This window comes from Propithecus coquereli, unplaced genomic scaffold (assembly GCF_000956105.1).
Source record: "Propithecus coquereli isolate 6110/MARCELLA unplaced genomic scaffold, Pcoq_1.0 Scaffold675, whole genome shotgun sequence".
NCBI lineage: Eukaryota > Metazoa > Chordata > Mammalia > Primates > Indriidae > Propithecus > Propithecus coquereli.
The window spans coordinates 380,952-394,307 of record NW_012152785.1 but is presented as its reverse complement, the minus strand read 5'-3'; the positions used below and the strand labels follow the sequence as shown (position 1 = coordinate 394,307).

General features: G+C 33.7%; 1 protein-coding gene across 1 annotated transcript in view; it reads right to left on the bottom strand.

The window, feature by feature from the left end:
- The window catches only part of PCDH15 (protocadherin-related 15), a 493,462-nt gene that overhangs the window by 123,684 nt on the left and 356,422 nt on the right, over positions 1-13,356 (bottom strand). The window lies entirely within an intron of this gene.

Genomic DNA, 13,356 nt, shown 5'->3' with positions numbered 1-13,356 from the left:
TTGAGGTTGCTGTGAGCTAGGCTGAGGCCATGGCACTCTAGCCCGGGCAACAGAGTGAGACTCTGTCTCAAAAAAAAAAAAAAAAAATACAGTTATAGTAGATATCAAATTCAAATTTGATTAGCTCATTAATGTCACTTTTTGCATTGTCCTTACCTCCCTAAACTTTACATGTAAAATAGTTGTCTGTATTTTAAATTAATAGACCTTACTTTTTTTCACCCGACCTAAAAGTTTCCTGTCCTTCATCTAATCATTGCACTCTCCTCCTCAACCCCTGGCAACCAGTGACCTTTGTACTGATTCTGTATGGTTGTCTTTTCCAGAATGTCAAAAGCTGGAATCATACAGCATGTAGTCTTTTTGGACTGGCTTCTTTCCTTAGCAATATGCACTTAAAGTTGCTCTATGTCTTTTTGTTGCTTGATGTCTTATTTCATTTTATTGCTGAAGAATATTATATCATATGGATGTACCATAAACAGCTACATTTTAGAAAGAAAAAGATTGATCTAAATAAACTCCAAATCTGTTGTTTAAAAATAAATCTTTGCGGATGAAGTGAGAACCAGAAAAGTTAACTGCTTCAGTATTTGTATGCAAAGTACTTATAATTTTTCTTATGGAGATATAAATTAATTCATAAATATATTTTCAACATTTTTAATTTTATTGAAAATGTAGATTACAATAAATCTCTTCCAATTAAATATATCTTAACATCTCTGAGTTATCTGAACAATGACTACACTAAAATAACATAATTTGCAGTGTCCAAATGTTAGATCCAGTTTTTACAGTATAAATACAGGTGAAACAATTATTCTACAATTTAGAATCTACTTTTATTGTTGGGTTCAAGAAGTAACAATAAAAGTAAATGTTGTATGTGTCACATAAAGCTCCTAATTATTTTAAATGCCATGCAGTTTAGGATATAAAAGTGTTTGTAAATAGATGCTATAAAATTTCCCTGGGATTCAATCTGGCTCTATTGCTTTCTTTCTACTGAAAGACAACTCTAATTTATTTTGACATGTTTGAATTCAATATATTTGCAAATCAGTACCAATTAAGGAACTGCTTTTATACCTACTATGAAGAAATTTAATGAAAATGGGAAGGGGAAAAAATCACCCACTGGAACTCTTTATTATTTGTATCTTTGGAGTAATTGCATCAGAGTGATCTAATTTTACATATTTAACTAAGAAAAACAGTTTTAAAAAGACATGAATCAGGAGACTCCAGTTCTCCCAGAGTTGTTAGGATAGATTACAGATACAAAAATTAATAAAGGACCAAAGGATTAAACCCTGCCTTTTACATTTTTTCCAAAGGCTACCTGCTTCCTATCATTAAGAGTTTTGTTGTCCTCAGTTGCACAAAGCATCCTCATCTTGAAGATATGAAAACTGAAGTATAAGCAGTTTCTCAAAGTATTTGAAATCTAAAACTGCAATCTATGCAATGTAGGGCACTTGTATGTTTGTTCATTCATTTCATTTTATCTTATTGTTCTCACTAATAGAGTATATTCTAATCCCTTTTACTCATTGGCTCTCAAACCTGAAATCCATAAGAATCTTTTGGAGGTACTTACTAAAATTTTCCCATTTCCTGAAATGATGCTCAAAAATTCTGATTTAGTAGGCTCATGAGGTCAGTCTTGAATTCTGCCTCTGCTACTTACTACCTGTGTGACCTTGGGAAAATGACTTGGCTTCCCTGAGCTTATTTCTTTATCTGTAAAATAGGGACATTATTTACTTCATTCTTTGACCAGGGGTGCGCTAAGAGCTGACATTTTCACACTGAAACCTGACAGAACCAGGGAGCTGCTTCTTTGATGGAATGAATAGGCCAAGCATATTCATTCCTGACTGCCTGATCTATGTACTAAAAACAGGCTGTAACGTAGGTATCTATATGCTTAGTAATAATCTCTGAGAAAATAATTTTTTGAATTTTAGCTCATTTACCAACCTAGGAATGGTTTCTTTCTCCTTTATAAATGAAATTTGTGCATTTGGACTTTTCTAAGGACATGATAGCAAACTTTTGAAACAAGCTATCTAATGTTTTTATTTTTCATTTTTATTCATATCCTAGAAAGACAGTGACCATTTACAATTAGGCCATTTAGGGAGGAGGATATACAGTTAGTACTCAATACCTTAAGGTAAACAAATTAATCACTACTTGAGAAAGTGGAAGTGTTTCATTTTCATTTATACTTTTGTTGATAAAGTTACAATGAATATATTATTTTTAGATGTAGTTTTTATTATGATCAGGATAACTACAAATAAAATTCTCCCCCTGCATAATCACTTGATTTTTAAGCCAAAGACAATGAAGCAATACAAAGGAAAGTTTTCTATTTTTCTTTAATTTTAAAAATAATAAAATGCTTCAAGCATAATTAAAATAAGAAAGATACCATAATATATATGTCCCCAGATTTAACTTATTTTTAATTTTTTTGCTTTTGCTATTTTTTGTTTAAAAAATACATCTATATCTCCCTACCCTGTTTCTTTATACACTCTCCACCCATTGTTGTTAAACATTGAAAAAAATGCTAAAAAGTCCTGAGGGATTGTTTTGGCAAACACGACTTAATATCATAATTTCTCCATAAATATGGTAATTTATTATTTAGCATCCATTAGGTTTTAAATATGCATTTACCAAAAACAGATTCACTATGTTTACTAGGACTGATTGACAATTTGATCTTTCCCTTCTTTATGTATAGCAACTACCTGATACCCTGGTAAATTAAATAAATAAGATAATATATCTAAACCCTCTTTAATCCTGGATTTTTAAAATTGAGAATATAAATGTTATAAAATTAGAAATAATATAACATTTTGAATAGATTGAAAAGAAACTTTCCATTGTTTTTATGCCACCATTCATAATGTAACATTTGCTCTCAATAAATTATTTGCATAGATATTCTACTTTTCTAATCTACCTGTTCTTCTACCTTTTGAATATAAGAGATCATTATCGGCCGGGTGTGGTGGCTCACGCCTGTAATGCTAGCACTCTGGGAGGCCGAGGTGGGCGGATTGTTTGAGCTCAGGAGTTTGAAATCAGCCTGGGCAAGAGCGAGACCCCGTCTCTACTAAAAATAGAAAGAAATTAATCGGACAACTAAAAATACATAGAAAAAATTAGCCGGACATGGTGGCACATGCCTGTAGTCCCAGCTACTTGGGAGGCTGAGGCAGAAGGATTGCTTGAGCCCAGGAGTTTGAGGTTGCTGTGAGCTAGGCTGACGCCACGGCACTCACTCTAGCCAGGGCAACAGAGTGAGACTCTGTCTCAAAAAAAAAAAAAAAGAGATCATTATCATGGTATGCAGATTAAAACAGTTAAAATTTCTTTGCTCTTCCTCCCATCCAGAGGTGGAGTTTATCTTTCCTCTTCTGGTATACAGGTCATTCCTGCCATTAATCTGACCAACAGAATGAGATGAAAGTGACATTGTTGCTTCCATGAAAGTGAAGCCTGTAGCTTGCTCTCACATATGGGAAAGCTGCTCTGAGATTGCAAGTGAAAAATACTAGTGCAGCCTCTGAGTACGAAAAAACACACAGAGAGAAAGCCCAAGTCATTCTAGTCATTTTAATTTTAGGAGGATGCCCACCTGAGATTAGTTCAGGCAGCTCACAGGACCTTCAGAAAATATAAATTGTCCTTGCTTTTAGTCATTAAGTTCTGGGAGAGATCACAGACAAAAACTGATTCTTAGAAGTCGGGTAGTGCCATAGCAAACACCTAAAACATATGACATTGATTTTGGGACTGGACATATGGCATTTGTTTTGGGACTGGCTGGCAGGCAGTAGCTGGAAAATGAATGAGGGGGCTTTTAAGAGGGGCTGGAGGAAGGGCAGATAGAGGAGGATTAAAGGTAATGAGAAAATAGTTATTCAAGGCTAGAAACATGACGACTCTTGTATGGTAGTTGCAAACCAGTTGGCAACATTTTTACCTGTAGTAACTTGGAAGAGATGAACTTATGAATTGACGAACTTGTGGATCTGGTTAAGGATATTTCCAGACAGAATTTTGAAGAAGTATACTGGCTATAATGAGAAATGCATAAAAAACAAACGAACGAACGAACAAACAAACAAAAACCAGGAGATGACCAGGAGTGTCTACTATGGTTCCCTGTCCCTGTTCCATCATTATATTTTAGCCAGATATTTTATCTTTAATACACAGACACTCGAATCAAGAAGAGCTACACTTAAGGAACCTCATCCACATTTGGACTTAACTTAAATAATGTGAACCTAAACTTCAAGCCTGATGCTGTAATGGGACACAACTCTTGGAGATCGTAAGAGCATAGTATTTTGTTTTGTTTTGTGGATATTTGTTGGTGTGCGTGCATGTGAGAGGATTCTAAATCAGTGGTCCCTAACCTTTTTGTCACCAGGGACTGGTTTTATGGAAGACAAATTTCAACTTTTCCACAAACGGGGTGGGGGAGTGGGGGGGGATGATTTCGGAATGATTCAAGTGCATTACATTTATTGTGCAGTCAAACCGCTCTGCTAATGACAATTTGTATTTGAAGCTGCTCCCCAGCACTAGCATCACCGCCTCAGCTCCACCTCAGATCATCAGGCATTAGATTCTCACAAGAAGCATGCAACCTAAATCCCTCACATGGGCAATTTATGGTAGGGTTTGTGCTCCTATGAAAATGTAATGCTGTAGCTGATCTGACAGGAGGTGGAGCTCAGGTGGTGATGGGAGTGATGGGAGTGGCTGTAAATACAGAATTACAGATAAAGCTTAGCTTGCTCATTGCCACTTGCTGGCTCACCTCCTGCTGTGTGGCCTGGCTCCTAACAGACCATGGTCCTGTACGGGTCCACCACCCAGGGGTTGAGGACCATGGTTGTAAATAATTGTGGACAGAAGTTAGACTGTGGTGAATTAAAAATGAACACAAATTTTTCTGTTTGTTCTATAAAGAAGAGGACTCTATTTTTTCTGCCTTTGAATTTGTGCTGGGCTTGTGAATTGCTTTGATCAATATAAGGTGGGGTGTGTGTGTGTGTGTGTGTATGTGTGTGTGTGTGTGTACTCTGCCCTCATGCAGCACGTGAAATCATCTGGTCTTGCTTCCTTGATAAAAACTTCATAAACAGAGAAGCCCAGCCATTGTTCCAGATTTTAACTACCATCCCACCCAACAGCTAAACATGTATTGACCAAAATAATCTTTAAGTTCCCCTTGACTAAACTTTAGACAAGATCTACTTCTCATACAGAATGTGGAAGCACGGAATGTCTTCTATAAAGAACCCCTGCATATGTCATTTGCCTGTTTAACACCATTCAATGTCTTCAGATTTCTCTGGGATAATGAACAAAATCTTCAATATGGCTCATTAGGTCCCTTCACGATCTAGCTCTACCTACTTCTCCAGACTCATCACCTTAGGACTTTAATTAGGGTGCTATTTTCCCTCAAAATGTGTTTGCATTAATTACTAATAAAATAACATTAATCTATCTTATTATATGTTTAACTTAAATTAAAATTTCTCATATATATAATGCAGTGAAAGAAGAATGGGATCTATAAAATCACTCTTTATATGAAAAAGCCTGTCCTAAATTCTAAATAGTGGATTTAAAGTGAACTGTTTGGATTTGAGTTCCTTTTTGCAGGAAGACTTGTTTCACTCTGCTACTCCAGCAAATGCCAAACCATGAATAACCTTGAAGATGTGAAGGAGAAATTAAATTCCACGTGGGTACAGAGGGAGGTTATGAAAACTGTAATGAAGGATTGTCAGAGTCATTCTTTAAACAGTTAAAGAGGAAAAATCTATCATGTTTGAGGCAAGATTTTAATAGTGCCCTAAAAGACAGGAAAGGTTATCTTCAGGTAAAGTCAGCTCTTATTTTGGACAATAAATTTAAATTAAAGTAGAAAACAACATTAGCAATCAAATGTTGCTCTCTGTGTGTGGGTTTGTTTTACATTGTATTAAGAGTTTTCAGATAGCTTTTTTTTTTACATTCTTTGCATTCAAGACCAATGGTTATCCCTAAACTATTGTTCTTACTGATTAACTAGAACTGCTCATTCACTATTTCCTTAGCCATTGTGATAATACTGTTTTCATTTTTTACAGTTTACAAAAATGAATGTCTCTGTATTATAAATTGTACTTTTTTCCTGTTTTTGCATGTCAGGAGGTAGAATATTAGTTATTTATAAAATATACTCTAATTTCGTTCTTCTATATAAAGCTTCTGGAGAAACTTATTTTAAATATACTGTATGCAATTTTTGCCTTTACAAAATCAATTCACAGTAATCAACAAAGTACTAATTTTTTACTTGGTAGGGAAAATTTTTTACTTAAGGAAACTGATAAGACTATTTTTCGATTAAAGAATATTTGAATTTGTTTAAAATGTCACGATGTTCATATGTATAATATTCTTATTTTGGATTTGGTATATTAAATTTGAATAATAATAAAAATTGGAATTGACTCAATATTTTCTCTAGGGTTAGGAAAATATCAACTTGTTCAAGGGGTTAACAAAAATACCTTAGGAACATCTGCCCTTTCTCTTTTATATATATACAAATAAAAATTTTGAATTTATGTTTTTATGTAAATTACATTTGAAAATACATGTACATTAAAAAAATAAGTATTAGTGTGACATTAAATCATGAAAATTCTTAATAATAAGGTTGATCCATTTTCAGTTTAAATAAATACCAAAAGTCTATCTATATAGGTAGAACATCTCTTGAAAAATTCATAATTAATTGTATTTGGTAAATTTGTTGGTAAATTGTGTAAGATACTGCATTTTCCACTCAAAATCAATATTCACATTTAGACTCTATGATCTATTCCAGACATGTTGACCTTTCCATGATATTTACTTCTAAAACTGATGACAAGTGAATTTCAGTGTGTATAAATGTTAGTCTATCATCCTGAGATGGAGGTCCAATGTCATTCTTTAGAATGGTAACTCACTTGGACTACAGGAGTCAATCTACTCTCAAGTAATATTATATGTTTCAACTACTGTTAGGTTTCTTGATATTTCTGTCTGGATTAAATGAAAGATATGTAAAATGAATATGGTGACTATGAAAGCATAACTATTTTCAGAAGATCCACATAGATAATTGGCTGAAAACCTCTTAGCAAAAATGTACATGTGGCAGTAATAAGAGTATGCCTCACGGACCTTCAACTATGGGGAACACAATTGCTCAAAGTCTTAGCTGCTGTGCTCTGAAACGTATACTATATTTGTATGAAGGACATATTACTTAGGCACTGTTTACAGATTCAGGTATTGAATGATGGAATTATTAGGCCAACTAAATGATCTCTATGGTCTGTTTTATTCCTTACACTGTGAGTTTGAGAACAGAATTTTTATGAGTAAAGTAGCATTAACTGATTTTTCTCAATGGCCAAAAAAAAAAAACAATTGTGGAAATCGGTTTGAATAAAGATACACAACTGTATGTAGATATCAAGAAACTTCATAATCACTTGAATGGCAATAAATCAAAATGTATTATTAGCATATTTATGTGAGGTAGGGGCTATTACTTGGAGTTAATTCATTCCAAAAAGTAATTGAAGCATGCTGGAGATGATGTTGAGAAAGAGAGGTGGGGGATGCTTCAACAACAAAGAATAAAGAAATGCCACGAACTCTTTAAGAAGTTTGTTTTAAGAAAAGGTAGGAGAGAAAGAAGGAAGAATGATGAGATGACTTGGGGCATGCAAACTCCAAGACACTAATATTATTGATGTATTGTTGTTTGTCAAAAAGAGACTGAAAGAACCAAATAAAAGAGGAACAATGCATGATAAATATTTGTTACATTTTGAGGTTTTTGGTTGTGTGTATGCTTCTAAAATATACGGATATTTAATTACAGTCATAGAAAGGCATATTATACGGTTTTAAAAGTTTTAAGAACTCAGTGTTTTCCAGATAGTGTAGATGTGCATCCAATGACAGATGAAGCAGATGATGCCTGATCTTTCATTTAACCTAATTAAGTGATTCTACGAAAGATTGGTTTGAGGAAGTCATGAAACTAACAAAATGAATCTGTTTCAAGTACTACAACAGCCCTAGGGAGCAAAGATAATCAAATGTATACTTATCTTAAGAATTACTATAAATCTGGCCGTTATGAAAGTAAACATATGTCTCTATGGGGCAAAATTGCTTTTCCATTATGAGATTCCTCCTATCCTTAAAAATCACCAGATGTCAACACATTAGGAAATAACTTCAGTTCACAGAATTTGAAGGAAGACAAAATCAAATCTTTTCCCAATACATATAAAATATCTCAATATTATAAATTATAGACACGAAAATAATGTTAAAAATCTCTCTTCTAACAATGACAGACTAAATTATTTTACTGACTGTAGGGTAGCCTTTGTAAAATCCTTGAATAATTTTACAAAGTTCATTATGTGTCTTCCAAAGAACCATTAGCAGAAAGTAAAGAAGTTTTTAAATATGAAAAGCAAACAGAGGCATGACATGATTGATTAAGTAATGTGAAAGGAGGGCTTGGCTTTTTATTATATTGCTGCTTTTACATAGGTCACATTACCCACTAATTATCTGTCATTAAAAACTTAGCTGGCAACCCAGTACGTTTTCCCTTCAGTAAATACTAAAGTACTTACTGTGATGTTTATTATTTGTTGGTTGCTTATTATTTTGTGCTTTTATAATTTTAGAAGAAGATAATGATAGGTCTATTCTTATAGTACAACAACCAAGCAATTACCAGTGGCTCAATATAGAAATTATTTTAATTCTTAAAACAGAATAATGGATTTTGAATCTCTGTTTAGATAGAGCTGGTACATTGAAAAATATTATGCAAAATAGTAAATGCCACCTCTCGACCCTTTTTTATGGTCTTTACAAAGCTAATTTGCAACTCATAACTCTCATTTACATTTTGACATAATGTTTTCATTTTCTTTTACTTTTTTGATTTATTAGATTTATTAGAAAAAATGCAGAAAGTATTAATTGTATCAAATGGCCATGCTTCACCTTAGAGTTCAGAAAAGTTTGGTTTGGATTATGGAATATTAATATCTGAAAACTGAAATTACTAGAAATAAAGATTTTTAAAACAACCAAAAATGTTCATCTGAGATTTGCTTTGAATTAAAAAGAGAAATATTCATTCTCTTATTTTAAGAATAATTTATTTTACCAATACATATTTAAAATATAAATGTTTCTACTCTATATCATTTTATGTACCCAATTATGCATTCTTAATTGAAATCAGTCATTTTAAAATCACTACAGTGATTAAAATTTATAACTTTTCTAAAATTATGTGTTTAATGTGCTAGCTCTTCACCAACACCATTTTCTGTTTTTACTAAATAATCGAGGTGTAACTAGGACATTGTTGCCAATCAAGGAACAGCATTCCTCTGTCCTGTTATAGCTAAGTGTGGGCATGTGTCTGGATTTTCAAGATGAAATGTAAGCTGAAGTAAAATTTACAATTCCCATGTCACTTGGTTAAGGAAATATCTAGATGTTGATTTCTGCCATTTCCCCTTTTCCACTTACTGAAATGGAAACAGAATGATTGGAGTTATTTTGAAACAGAATGTTGGAAGATGGTAGATTCTGAGCTGGCCCAGGTCCCTGAATAGCTACACAGAGAACTGCCTGGAGAAGAATTATGGCCAACCTGAAACACATACCTTAGATTGTCATGTGAGCAAAAATACACTTTTTTGGTTGTTGCTCTTTAAACCATTGAAATTTGGGGATTTCCTTTTATAGTGGCCTAAACTACTCTAACTATTCTGATTATCCTGAGATTTAAAAATTTAGTGGCCATTCCAATAAAAATAAGCCAACTGGGTCGCAGGGGAAGGGAGAGGTGTGGGCCAATAATTGAGTTTAAAATTTTAAGATAAATGAATATTTTATCTTTAAAGTCTCTGTTTAACACCTGGTTATTTGTTGAAAACTAATTTTTCCTAAGGAATTCGAAGATCAATAATGGAATGAAGACATTCCTGAGATGTAAAATCCATGTGTACCTTAGCTCGCAATGCTACTTATCTTAGATTACTGCTTTTCATTTCAATTCATGACCTTCTCCCCACACCTCACAAAGAACACTAATCTTGCACTATCATTTTGTGTCTCCCCCAAATTTGATTGCAGGTAAGAGAAGTTTTTCCACTTGGGGTAATCCCAACAGAAGGGATCATCCTGATAACCAAGGATTAATAACATTGTTTAACATTTCTGGGAGTACGTGCATACCAGTAGAGGCGGTAAATAAATCTGAAAACATTAGAGAGGGAAAGAGGCATGTGAAGTTTTCAGAAACCATTCTATACTTAATTTTTTTTCTGTAAAGGAAGGCAAGTATGTTGGCCTTCAATGCAATCTGAAACGGCAAAGGCATATTGCCAAAGCTAGCAATTGAACATATAAAAATAAAATAGCATACAACAATAAAAGTATTTTACCACGTATACTGTTTCAAAAATCTCAAAACTATGAAACATTGCAACATAAATGAGAAAGATGTTTAATATGGTTAATATATTATATGATTAGTTGTTTCAAACCAATAAAATGTTGAACAACTAATATAAGTTGAAACAGTAGTAGCTAATATAATAAAGTAACCCCTAAATTTCTTGCTCACATAAGAATTCATTGAGGGTGTTCCCAGGCTGGCAGCTCTCCTCCAAGCTGGGATTCAGGAGCTTAGGTTCCTTTTATCTGTGTTTCTATAATTATTAGCATATTGTTCTTAAAGATTCCCTGGATATTTTCTCATCTATAAGGGGAGAAGGTTAAGCCTGGCCAGGAAATGGTGCAGAGAATTTAATCCCACATTTTATTGGCCAACATTTAGTCACACGGCTTACCCAGCAAATAAGGTAAGGAAATGTGGTTTTATGCCTGTGAGAAAGAAGAAAGGATTCAGCAGGCCTCCAGACACACTGCTATGTATTTTTTCCAACAATCTTCCTAAGGATGGAGAAATGATTGAAGAAAATAATCTTAAGGTTTTTTTTTTTTTTTTTATAGCTCATTCCATGTTTAGTTCAAATTTAAACCTATTTAAACATTTAAATTCAGTTATTTACATTTATACAAAGATACTGCCCTCTGCCCATATTTGGCATGACTTTTTTATTATTTAACTTTTCTGGGAATTTGATAAAAAAACAAAACCATCCTTTTCAGTACCCAAGAACTACTAAATCCATTATAAGTAAGATATTGATTCTTAGCATCTCTGGGAGTTATTTGCGTCCAGTTGTGCATCCTATCTATAAACAGTAGGATGCAACAAGATTACCAAATTACCTTTATAACTCAGAATTCCAAATGAACTGGGATAATAAAGGGCAATTTGGCAATTGTTAGAAAAGTTCTACAAGGTCAAAATTCTCCCACATGTGCCCATGTGACTGCTGTTACTTTTAGCACCATATAGTTGGCTAGTTTTTGTTCTCTAAGTTAACAACTTTATTAATAGAATCTGTTTGCAGTTAGTAGTTCTAAGATGGTATGAAATGGTAAATTATTCGCTGAACAAAACATTTACATTTTTAAAAAGTGGCATTAAACAAGGACATTTAAAAAAGTTAAATGAGCAAAGCCCTGATTCAGCTCATGAGCTTGGCTTCAATGCCACAATATTTTAGCTAAAAAAGAAGTCTAGAGGCATACTTTTGTTAATAAGGAAATGAGCTCCAAATGAAATCCCAGAGAAAAGGGACACAACTTACTGACTTTATTTAAAGGGGACATTTTAAGCACTATACCATTTTCTCTTCTTGCAGTTTCCAAAGAATGACCAGACTTAGGGGTAAGGGGTTTTGAAGAACAAAGGAAGAAATTATGTTGGGATGAAAATGTGAGTGTTTTTTGGATCCACCTGAAAGAGTAAGTTCACTTTTTGTGGGCATCTTATCCAGATAAGTTAGTTAGAAACACACCAAGTCAATTTATATCCATCTTGGTTCTTGAGAACATTAAAATTAACACATTCAGAAAACTTCTCCCAAAACAGAAAACTGTAAACGGTAGCCCCCCCCCCATATCTACAGGGAATACATTCTAAGACTCCCATCCACTGCCTGAAACCTGCAATAATACAAAACCTTATATATATACTGTGTTTGTTTTGATCTAATAACTAAGACAGCTTCCGAGTGACTGACAGGGAGGTAGCATATACAACATGGATACTCTTGACAAAGGGATGATTCATATTCCCGGTGGAATGGAATAGGCCAGCACATGATTTCATCATGCTACTCAGAAGGGCAGGCAATTTAAAACTTATGAATTGTTTACTTCTGAAATTTTTCACTTAATGTTTTCTGACCACAGTTGAATATGGGAAACAGACCATGGAAAGTGAAACTGTGGCCTAGGGGGGAACTACTGAATCCCCACAGCAAAGAACCGGAGTCCACAGATTACCATGCCAGTAATAAAGGAAGAAAACTGATAATAATGGACAGGATGGAGAGAATAATCTTTTCAAACAGATTGACCATTTCTTATTTGTTTTACTTACAGTTCACATTTCAATGATTTACATAATTACTGTGGAGGGTTTTCTGGTAATTATATTACATAATTTAATTATGTGCTAGAGTATTATAAAGACAGTTTTGTTTTGCTTTTTATGAAAGGAGAAAATTACTAAGTTCAATGTGTTAAACGTTCCCAGATGAGTCCCTTGTGTACCTCATCCCTCAGTACCTTAGCTCCTGCTCTAGCTTAAAACCGTTAGTTCATACAAATAATAAAGCACTAAAATCAAAATTCTAGAATATAATAAAGTCCTCTATTATCTGAAGTCTTCATTTTTCTTGAGCCTCAAATAATATCATTGTCCAGCTTCCAATTTGTGTCTAGATAGACTAAACTACTAAAATATTCTGAAATTCAATATAGACGCTCACATCCCATATTTATACTTCTATATATGCTGATTCTTTGGTGTGGAACATCTGTCCACATCTTTGCAAATTGGCAAAACTCTACTTTTCCTTCAAGATACAGCTTAAAACTGTGCCGATTATGTTCAGAAATAGTTAAGTGTGTCTCCAGCATACTTCCGCAGTATTGTGATCTTTTTTCTATTATTACATTTTCATAGTATTTTGTATTTTTCATCAGTTCTTTTTTTTCCACCCCAGGGCTGTGAGCCTCTGGTGGTGAAGAGTTAATTGAAAACATAGTGAAATTAAAGTTCCTATGTTTCAT